General features: G+C 44.5%; 1 pseudogene; it reads right to left on the bottom strand.

The window, feature by feature from the left end:
* Nucleotides 1-302: 302 nt before the first annotated feature.
* On the bottom strand, nt 303-9851 carry LOC120439116 (annotated as a pseudogene).
* Nucleotides 9852-11369: the final 1518 nt, after the last annotated feature.

Raw genomic sequence — 11369 nt, 5'->3', positions numbered from 1 at the left:
GATGCGCCCCTCTCATGAAGCGACATACGAGGGGTGCTGACCAGCAGGTTTATCACCAAAACCCACGTGGCAGGCTGAAATAGCTGCTAAATAGACCTTTATGGTGGAAAAAGCTCTCCTTTGTCCAGCAAGTCCTGAAGAAAACACAACAGCTCCACCACTGAACACTGAAAAGGGATAATCTGCTTTTCATGGCACCACTCCCCCCAAAACACACCATTTACTGCTGTAAATGGAGCGAGTGGAGGAGGCTCTGGCATTCTGAATGGTTTCAATAACCTTCGGAGGCATGCCTGCTGCCTTCAAATTCCACCTCTCACGGGCCAGGCCCAGAGAGCAACCTGTTCTGGATGGGGATGGTATATCTCCCCACGCGCCTGAGACAGAAGGTCCCTGTGGATGGGGAGTGGCCATGGCTCGTCCACCAGAAGCTGGATGATTTCTGCTATCCAGTGTTTGGATGGCCACCGTGGAGCTATTAAGATCAGTGACAGCCCCTGATCCCTCACTCTGATCAGTGTTGGGGAGATCAGGCTGAGGGAGGGAAAGCATACAGCAGAGTTTTTGGCCATGGATGGGCCAGCGCATCCACACCCAGTGGCGCATCTGCGTCTGATAGGGAGAAAACAGAGGGCACTGTGTGTTTTCTCGTGAGGCGAAGAGATCTCACGGCAGCCCGGCCGTATCTCTGCCAAATCTGCTCCACCACCTGTGGGTGAAGCCTCCATTCTCCGAACAGTGGATTTCCTCTGGACAGGAGGTCCGCCCCCTGTTCAGAATTCCTGGCACGTGAGTTGGCCGAAGGGAGAGGAGCCGAGTGCTGCTCCACACAATTATTTCCTGGCTAACCTGTGTAGCTGCTGGGGAGCGGGTGCCGCCCTGGCGGTTGATATAAGCAACTACAGTGGAGTTGTCTGTTTTCACTAAAACATGTTGTCCCCGGATATATGGCAGAAAATGCCGTAAGGCTAGGAGCACCGCGCGGAGCTCCAGCACATTTATGTGATTCAGAGCGAGTCTCTGTGACCAAACGCCATTCACTGCTCTGCCCATCATAGTTGCACCTGTGGGGAATAGAAATATTTTACTGCTATTATTTGCTGCTATTTTATAATCATCATTACCATTTCATGGGATGTTACATTCAGATGCATTCAGATGTTCAAATATATTGGTATTATATTAGTCTTTATTACAGGTCCAAAGAAGAACCATTTTAAATGGTTCTGTTGAATCTATAATTTAAATGTTATTAATGCTTTTATGATCTCTGTGTAGAGGGCAGAGACAGGAAAATACTCTCTGTGCTAAAATGAGACAGGAAAGCGAAAACGCGTCTGCAGAGCATGTTTTGCAGAAGTGAAACCGAAAGCAGAGTGACTGCAAGCCAAAGAGCAGGGTGTTATGCATGTATCGTTGATTAACACACACTTAGTTAGAGGAATCACTGATAGGGAAAGTTCAGTTTAAGGTCAACTAAGGATCAGAAAAGCAGATGCAAATTCTGCACGCACAGACAGACAAATAGTGAGAGGTCATGACACGTCGCGGTACACAACATGCAGCGCCCTTGCGTGTACGCACTCACACACACACCATAACAGATCTATTTTGGTAGGGCAGAAATGCAGAAGTGTGCCAAGTACTTAGAGGAAGTGCACCCGACGGCGACAGCGAAGAGGGGAAGCACCGACCGAAGACAATGTTTTTAGAGCAATGTTAAAGGTCATGGAACATTTTGTGGTTTGGATTGACGTAAGCTGTACTATTGTCTATTTTTGTAAAAAGGGGGCTTTGTTATTGTACCCATATAAAACCTTGTCTCATGATTGTAAGTTCAGTTCAACACTGATTGGGTTGTTGAACTCACACATGTGTTCATTAAAATGCCGTCTAAATTGCACACGCCTGGATCTGTGGTTTTATGGATTCTTCTCTCAACATTGAACCCTTAACATTTGGGGCTCGTTCCGTGAGAGAGAGGGAATGTTGGGGTTTTGGTGAGATCCGGGGTCCGTGGTAATTGGACGGGCAGGCGGTAATCAGTGGTGAAAGTGAGTAGGCATTCCCGGGGCATTTAAAGGTAAGACACTGCCTGTTGAAATATATTTCCAAAAGGTGTCACATTGGGCATGTCAAATTAAAAGTCTACTCACTGAAAATTACTGGTGAATGTCTGTTTTTAATTTTGGTGAAGTTTTCATGAAGTTTACCGGTTGAAGTAATGATAAGGAAGTATAAGTGACAGTACTGAGTAATGAGAATAAAGGAATGAAAAGAGAATTAAAGCAGTTGGACTGCTAAGTGAACTCTTAGAATGATAGGGAATTTGGTCAATCTGTGGGTTAGAGTCCCATTGGTTATGCAACCCTTAAGAACTTTCTCGGAGGTGACGCTCCCTGCTGGGTAAAGACGTTTATCCTTCACCTACCCTGAAGAGTAGGGATAGTTTCGGGCAACATCCGAAGAGGACTGGGGAATCTCTAAAACTGTTGAGGGTTGTCCTCAATCTTAATCCTGCTTCGGGTGTAGATTGTTGTTTCAAATTATTATAAATTTTTCTAGGACGACAGCGGCGTCTGTTAAGCGCATTTTCTCGGAGGTAACGCTCCCTCCTGGATAAAGACGTTTATCCTTGACCTACCCTGAAGAGTAGGGGTTAGTACGGCACGACGAGCCGGGAAGGACTGGGGAATCTTCAAAATTGCTAGGAGTTAGAGTCTCCTATTTTTGCGCTTATTGGGTATGCTGGCAAATTAAGTTAGGTTTAGAGATCTGGACAGGACAGTCTGGGACCGCCCTGGTGAATTGAGCACAAAAGTCTGGGACTGATCGGTTGGAGCCGTTATGTTCTATTATCGAAATTACATAGGAGTTGAAAAGGCCTAAAAAATCTGTGCAGTTGTAATTAAAGACGTCTGTAATATAAAATATGAGATCTATGAGTAAGATCAGTCTCTGTGTCAGTCATGCACAGCCGGATGTGCACTGATTGTGTGTGTAAATGCAAATGAGCAGCAGTGACGGCAGAGAGGGTGGTTTCAGTTTTCGAGAGGACTGAGCTTTTTTGCTAAATGCCTGTATATAAGAGGTTGGTTTTGCTTATTATGAGAGTGTAAATACAGTTTGAATATATTAGTGTGGAGGTATAGTAAATGACTGAATTTTGATAGATGTATAGTTCGTGAGCCATAAATGTTGGTGTGTTCATTTTCAGTTATGTGTGTGTGGGGAGAAGCTGTGAGGCGATGAGAGGTTTCAGTTTTCTTTTCTTTTTTCTTTTGACTTGCTCTTTCTGATCAAGGAAGGCATGTCCAAAATACTCGTATGAAAAGCGTATGTTGTGTGATTTAAACCGTGTGAATGCTGTCAGTATTTGATTTGAGTGACGCTGCATGATTTGTCTGAGTGAGTGGAAAATGGAAGTTTGAGAGAGAGAAGGCAGTGTGTGTGAGACGAGTCATGGCGTCTGAAAGAGGTTAGAATATTTAAAAGTGTGTGTGAGAGGAAGGTGTGTGTGACTGATGATGTCAGGGGAGCACCCAGAGAAATAGACAGAGTTAAATTCTAAGAAGATGAAGCGGATGCATGTTTTAAGAAAAAGTAATAAAGTAATAAAATTATATTAATTACAGGTTTTAGAAAAGAGACAGACTGAGAGAAATAAATACAGGAACTAACAATTACATTAATGAATTGAAAATGCACATACATAAACTGTTACATGTGAAATTATTGTTGGAAAGTTTAATAAAGAAAGCAGTTTACACTCCTTTAATTTCCAGAACCAGTGTGTCCCCTAGATCTGATAACACCCTTGCCCAGTTGGCTCCTGTAGTAGGCGGGCATGGAAGGCTGGACAGCCCATGACGGGTAAGATCCCACCTCGAAACCCTGGGACAACCTAAGGCAAGGCGCAGTCACGATTGCTCGAACCTAAGTCCCGGAGTGACCTTGGAGTCACTGGAGGAGGCGGATTTAACAGGTAAGGCCACTGGGCACAGGCGAAGGGAAATGTCATTCACAATGACCAGTGATGAGCCAAAGAGAGAAAACACACCCTGTCAAAAGGAGTTTGGAACACTGGAAAAGAAACATTTACAAGATCACAAAGATCATAAAGAGACATTTATAAGAATCACACATACAAACAGAAAATGCACTAACCTTACAGAGACAAGCTCATGAAGATTAATGAACAGATAATGATTTAAAACCTGGCTAAGAACACAAACATACGTAATTAAATCAGCCTGCTAATTTCATGAGGGTTAAAATGGTGTGAATGTTGGAGAAAATACACTTAAAATACACTTGGATAAAATAGAGTTGTTGTGGAATAACTCAAACGAAGCTGTATGACAAGGGAGTGAGTTATGGAAAAAAAAACAAAAACAAAAGAAAAGTGTCTATAAGAGTGACTCAGGAGTGCTCTTGCACTGATTTATCAAAGTAAGTGATTAGTATAGAAAGAAAATGAAAATAATTCAATAATGTGATAAGGTTTAAACATGTATTCCTCTTGTTAAGTTGGCTGTTGAGCTGTGGGTTTATGCAAATTAGCTGGAGTGAGTGGTGACAAAGACACTTCCTGTGTGTGTGTGATTGAGGCTTTGAGGAAAGGAAGCAAAGTAGACAGTTCAGAGGTGCAGATTTGGACAAGAAATTTATAATTTAGTGTTGACACATTGTTATAACGTGTTTATATTTTAGGCTGAATCTAAGTATGGTTAAGTGTCAAAGGAGACATGGTTGTGTGTAAAACGGTGCAGCTTTTGACGAGGTTTCAGTGCATTGAACGGGTGAACTTTGAGATTGTTTTAGATTTTGAGGCTGTTGTTTCTATTTCAAGAGAGGGAGTTTTGATAAACATGGACATGTCTAAAAGGGCCCATAGTTTTTGTAACAGTGCACTTAGAGAAAAAACCTGTCAGGTGATTTTGTTTTGTACTTTGATGAGCTAATAATCAGCTCTCTCTTTTTCATTTTTGTTCTAAGCAGGCCTGGAAGACAGTGAACCGACGGCGCTGACAAAATTACCAAGTCACGAAAATCAGGTGGGCTTTACAGAATTATAATTGATTACAATCAGAGACTGATTGGCGGCAAGTCTCTGTCTAAAAATGGATTGTATCGATTCAATCCAGTCAAAAGTATAGAGAACTATTTTCCTAAACAGGAAAACGAAATAAAACGAATGATTGAGCTCATTTTGCTGATGTGGAGCATCTGATGACGTGCGCAGGAGGCTGCAGATCAGCAAAAATATCGTGTGTGAATGCATGTGAGTGAATGTGAGTGACTGGACTAAGGTGGGAATGAATAAATGTGGACAGATTTATCATGTGAGGAAAAGAAAGGGGATGCTTTGTTTTGCTTTTGCCATAGGCAGGACAAGTGGGAGACTTAAATCTGGGGAGGCTGATTTTGGGATGCTGATGTTTGCTTTGAGAAAATTTCTTTTACGGGGTTAGATTATGGGATTACATTATATTGTTGGGAGAATGCTAAATGCTAAAAGGGAAACATTGTTTGATGAGATTCAAGTTACCATTAACTGAGGTAACTCAGGATTAATAACTGTTCTGTTCAAGTTTATTTTTTGTTATGACACAGACTGGATCATAAAGGGAGAGTTGAGTATGAAATGTAAACTACAGGTTTTGTTTTCAGGAAATTCCAAGGATCCAGAGTTCAATGGAGCAACGAGTTGGAGGAGATTTGACATGATGATTAAATTGATTTTGTTCCTTAAACACAGGTTTTCAGGGCTGAAGCAAAACACCGGAGAGGAGAATTGCTGAGCGGTTCTGGGAAATGAAATGACTAACCTTTTTTCCTTTTAATTTGTTAAGCTTGGGTGGAGCATGTTGAGTTTTTTGCCACATGAGATGTGTCAAAAAAGAGAGGGGTTTAAGATTTAATGTGTTTAATTTGAAAGGGGTTTTACTAGGATTTTATAATGATTGGGGTTGTTTGATAATTTAGATATGGTAAAACTGAGGCAGAGATTGTTAATTCTAAAGAAAGGAGTAAAATGAACTAAATTCTGTTTAGAAGATAAATTGCTGGGGTTAAAAAGAAGTTGTACACCAAATTTAAAGGGGAAACTGTGGGAATAAAGGATATGCTTTGGGGAAAATAGTGAACATTTTATGAGTAGAAAATGTGGGATTTTTTTTTGATTTTTAGGATAAGTTGTAACAGTGACATAATGTTAGAATGTTGTTATAAGGTAGGCTTTAGGGTAGAGGAGAGCTTTTTATGAGGATGTTAAAAGTCTCGCTGACTCAAATGAATAATATTGGAGATTATATATGTAGAAATGATTTTTTCATACACATTGCATTTTGGTGCCTTTAACGGAGTTGTGGCTCAGAGAGTCGTCTCTTGAGGGTCATAAACTTTTGGTTAACGTTATGATTAGCCAATCTACTGTGAGAATGACCTGAGTTTTGAAGGATTGCACACGCTTACAGACATACAGAGTTCATTAAGACACATGACAGTATTGATTCCAGGCAAAAGGCCTGAAATCCATTTAGCATTTAACTGAATAGGAGTTTCGTTTGTAACTAAATTGGGTGACATGTAAAATATGGAGATAACACATGCAGTTCTAAATTAGTCCTCTTATATAAATAGCAGTTACAGAAATACAGAAAACAGAAGCAAAGGGAGAAAGCTTATATATGTTGGTTAAGTCTGATAAAGTTTAAGTTAGAAGGAGTCATTACATTAAAAGCAGCAAAATGAAATAAAATGATATATTCAAACAGGTTATTACCCAGAAAATGGGAGTTCAAAATACTGTTAGAGTTCAGCTTTTAGCTATGATGAAGTTTATCTAGGAGCAATTAACTAGGTGCTTACACTGAGTGATTAAAGCGGTTGTTTTTTATTATCCTTTTAGTAGAATAAGCCCTTATAATGATTTTATGATGATTTTGCTGGTGAGAGGTGACTTTAGATGAGAGGCCCTTGCAGCAGTGACAGTTTTGTGCACAGGATGTTGGTGATCAGATAAGGAGCAAAGAGGAAGCACATGCAGAGACGTGCTTCCTCCGATTCTCTTAAAGGCAGTGCTGTGAGAGTTTTACAAATGCTGAGTACGGTTGAATGAGATATAAAAATAAAAGTCAAAAACCAAATACAAAATTAGGTTCATGCTTTGAGTAACATTAGGTTTGAATAAAGAAGACAATTGAGGGACATAAGGCAGGGAAGCCGTACTAGGGAGGAAGGGTTCTGTTTCCTTTGCAGGTGGCCAGATTTCCACTAGAGTGGGACCCAGAAAAGGGACAGACCACTAGAGATTCACAAGTGTAAGGGGTCTTTCACCGGGTATGAGTGGGTTCTGGGGTGAGGGAGGAGTGCTGATTGAGCTCTGCTCGCACTCTTATTCTCTCATGCCCCTGATCAACTTTAGGCTCGCTGATACTTTGGTGTGATTAACCTCAAGCATGAGTGTTCTCAAGTGGGAGCTGGCATTTTATTATTAAGACCACCTAGATGACATGAGGTTGTCTGATTTGTTAAGTCACAGGATGCCAAGAGAGGGTCAGAGCTAAGAACAGTGATCCTAAATGTCCATGACGTCAGGGGTGGACAGGGAAACAGTTGAATGGGCCAAGGAGTGACCCAACATAATGTATGGCGACCTCTGGTGTGCCAGAGGTCGAGAGTGGGAGTGTGGGGAATAGAAATATTTTACTGCTATTATTTGCTGCTATTTTATAATCATCATTACCATTTCATGGGATGTTACATTCAGATGCATTCAGATGTTCAAATATATTGGTATTATATTAGTCTTTATTACAGGTCCAAAGAAGAACCATTTTAAATGGTTCTGTTGAATCTATAATTTAAATGTTATTAATGCTTTTATGATCTCTGTGTAGAGGGCAGAGACAGGAAAATACTCTCTGTGCTAAAATGAGACAGGAAACGAAACGCGTCTGCAGAGCATGTTTTGCAGAAGTGAAACCGAAAGCAGAGTGACTGCAAGCCAAAGAGCAGGGTGTTATGCATGTATCGTTGATTAACACACACTTAGTTAGAGGAATCACTGATAGGGAAAGTTCAGTTTAAGGTCAACTAAGGATCAGAAAAGCAGATGCAAATTCTGCACGCACAGACAGACAAATAGTGAGAGGTCATGACACGCACGCAGTACACAACATGCACGCGCCTTGCACGCGTGCACGCACTCACACACACACCATAACAGATCTATTTTGGTAGGGCAGAAATGCAGAAGTGTGTCAAGTACTTAGAGGAAGTGCACCCGACGGCGACAGCGAAGAGGGGAAGCACCGACCGAAGACAATGTTTTTAGAGCAATGTTAAAGGTCATGGAACATTTTGTGGTTTGGATTGACGTAAGCTGTACTATTGTCTATTTTTGTAAAAGAGGGGGGCTTTGTTATTGTACCCATATAAAACCTTGTCTCATGATTGTAAGTTCAGTTCAACACTGATTGGGTTGTTGAACTCACACATGTGTTCATTAAAATGCCGTCTAAATTGCACACGCCTGGATCTGTGGTTTTTATGGATTCTTCTCTCAACATTGAACCCTTAACACACCCCAGCCTGACAGGGATGCATCTGTGGTCAGCGTCACCCTGGAAGACACTGCCCCGGGAGGTACCCCCGCAGCGAGAGCTGTCGGGCTCCTCCAAGGCCGGAGAGCCGCGATACACGGCTGCGTTATTTTTACACCATGACTGAGATGTCGGCGAGGGCACAGCTGCAGAGAAGCGACCCACCACTGAAAATCTCTCATCATAAGCAGCCCCAAATGTACCACCGATATCACCGAGGCCATGAGGCCGAGAAGGCGGAGACAGAGTCGGAACCGCACGACTTTCCCCAGCTGAAAACGGGAAAGACAGTGAGTGAAGGATGCGATCCTCCGCTCTGAAAGTGCCATACGATAAGAGATGGAGTCTATTCTGAGCCCCAGATACTCTATAAACTGTGCGGGTTCCAAGTGGCTCTTTTCCAGGTTGATTGTGAACCCAAGCTCCGTGAGGTGATTCACTACCACCTCGGAGTCTTTGATCGCCTGCTCGCGCGATCATGAGCATATTAGATAATCGTCTATGCAAGAGAATATTCTGATGCCGCTGTTCCTTAACGGAGACAGCGCTGCTTCCACACATTTGCTGAACACCCTTGGGGCTAAGGATAGCCCGAATGGGATAGTTTGAAACTCGTATGCTACTCTCTGATAAGCGAACCTGAGATATTTCCTGTGTGGAGGATAAATGGCGATGTGAAAATATGCGTCTGATAGGTCGATTGTAACAAACCAATCGCCTGTGTGAATTGAGCGACAAAGCGTCTTGTGTGTGAGCATTCTGAACGTGTACTTTCTCAAATGCTTGTTTAACACACGCAGATCCAGAATAGGACGGAGCGACGTTCCGTCCTTTTTCGGGATGAGGAAATAGCGGGAGTAAAAGCCCTGCTGAGCTTCTTCGCCGGAACCGCTCTGATCGCCTTTTTTTGTGTAACAGGGAGAATATTTCCTCTTTCAGCACATTCGCTGAGTCGCCACTGGCCACGAAGCCAGCACTCCGCCGAATCTCGGTGGTTTTACCGCAAACTGTAGTCTGTAACCCTGGGAAATGGTTGACAAGACCCAGGGATGAACTGCGTCATGCGCGCCACCGCTCCAGCCGCGCTGTGAGCGGGCCTCTGAAGACGCAGTAGCGTGGCGTCACCCCTGTCTCCCGGAAGGAGTTGGGGCTCTCCCCTCGGGAAGAGCGTGAGCTCCCCGCTGGGAACAAAGACAAATGGCAGTGATTTTCTTTTGTTTTTATTTTGAAACTGGGGGACATTCTGCCCTTGGCAAACTGCCTGGCTGCAGAAATGCACGTTTATTTCTTTTGTTACCCCAAACCACAGTGAAGTGTCTGGTGACTCTGGGCAGTGCTTGGTGACACAGACAGAGTTCTTAGGAGTGCTTGATGACACTGCGCCATTTGTCCACAAGTCTGTCCTCCTGAACTGGAGGAGGAGACTGAGAGGGTGCTCCTGGTGAACTGGAAACTTCTGAACACCCTGAACCTTGGAGTGATTTGGTTACCCCTTCTAACACCTTCCTTCTCTTTGGGGAGAAGAGAGGGTGACACAGAACGTTGCAGGTGTGCTAGGCTGACCGCTTTTTCCCCTCTCCGGGGTGTGACGGCTTGTTCTTTGCAGCAGCCGCTGCAAAGGAATGCTTGCCCCAAGGTCTTTGGTTCTCTACCTTGGCCTGGTGGGCACCCTGCTGGCCTCCTGCTCCTCTCTGCATTCTGACCCCACTCTGTCTCCCTCTCACAGCTGCTGCTGTTGCGGCAAAGCCAGCTCTTGGCACCTGCTGGGGCTGAGAGTTAGGTTTTCTGGGTAAGCAGAGGTTGAATGCTTCTCCCTCCTGCTTTCGGGCGGGTGCTTGTTTCTCTCATTCTCTCCAGGGCTGGGCCAAAAGACCCTTGGTTGGGTCATAGGCTGCATCCATTACCTCAGCCCTCTGAGCATCACCTAGGCCTGACAGGTTTAGCCACAAGGCTCTCTCACCCGAGACTGCAAGGCCCATAACGCGGCCACACCCTTGGACTGCTCCCCTGGAGGAGCGAAGAATGAGATCATTAACCACGCAGATTTCATCCCAGAGGGCTGGGTTCGGGGAACCCGAGTCAAGCTCACGGCCCATGTCTTCCAGAATTTCTGCCTGATATGCTGATAGCTGTGTGACTGCATTAAGCCAGCATACTGACTGTGCAGCATATTTGTACATCCTTTGATAGATAGACGCCGTGAGGCGATCTATCTTGTTGGGCAAAGAAACACTAGAAGACGCTGAGATTGCCCTGCGGTTAGGGTGAAGGTGATACGCCACTGAAGGCTCCACTGCTTCAGCCCCACTGGGTGGCCTGGACTGCTGGGGAGGAAAGGTGGAGTCATCCTCCTGTTCCTCATCCATGTCCTCCATGTCGAGGAGGTCGGAGTCGGCATCGCCCTCCGCATCCTCGCCACCCGCCCGCCCATACGTTTTGATCGAGGAGGTCCTCGAGCGATGGGGGCATGATGGGACTCTTCTTCCATCATGTCCGCCCAGCTTGTGGAGGCTTGCGGATGATGGATATCGCTCGTACCAGTAGCGGCCGACAGGCAGGGGTCCTGACTGTTCGTTACTGCTACTCTCAGCCTCCTTTCCTGGACTTTCTCTGGCATCAACGCACAGTGTGGGCATCCCTGAGGGTCCGCCAGTGAAGCCTGAGCATGCTTGGCACCCATACAGACGATGCACATTGGATGAGGGTCCCTGCCCGAGATGGTGGCACCGCATGATGCGGGGCACGGGCGGGATGCAGCCT

Source organism: Oreochromis aureus, linkage group 3 (assembly GCF_013358895.1).
Source record: "Oreochromis aureus strain Israel breed Guangdong linkage group 3, ZZ_aureus, whole genome shotgun sequence".
Taxonomy (NCBI): domain Eukaryota; kingdom Metazoa; phylum Chordata; class Actinopteri; order Cichliformes; family Cichlidae; genus Oreochromis; species Oreochromis aureus.
Note: the sequence above shows the minus strand (reverse complement) of the source record. Positions and strands in the feature narration are given on the sequence as shown.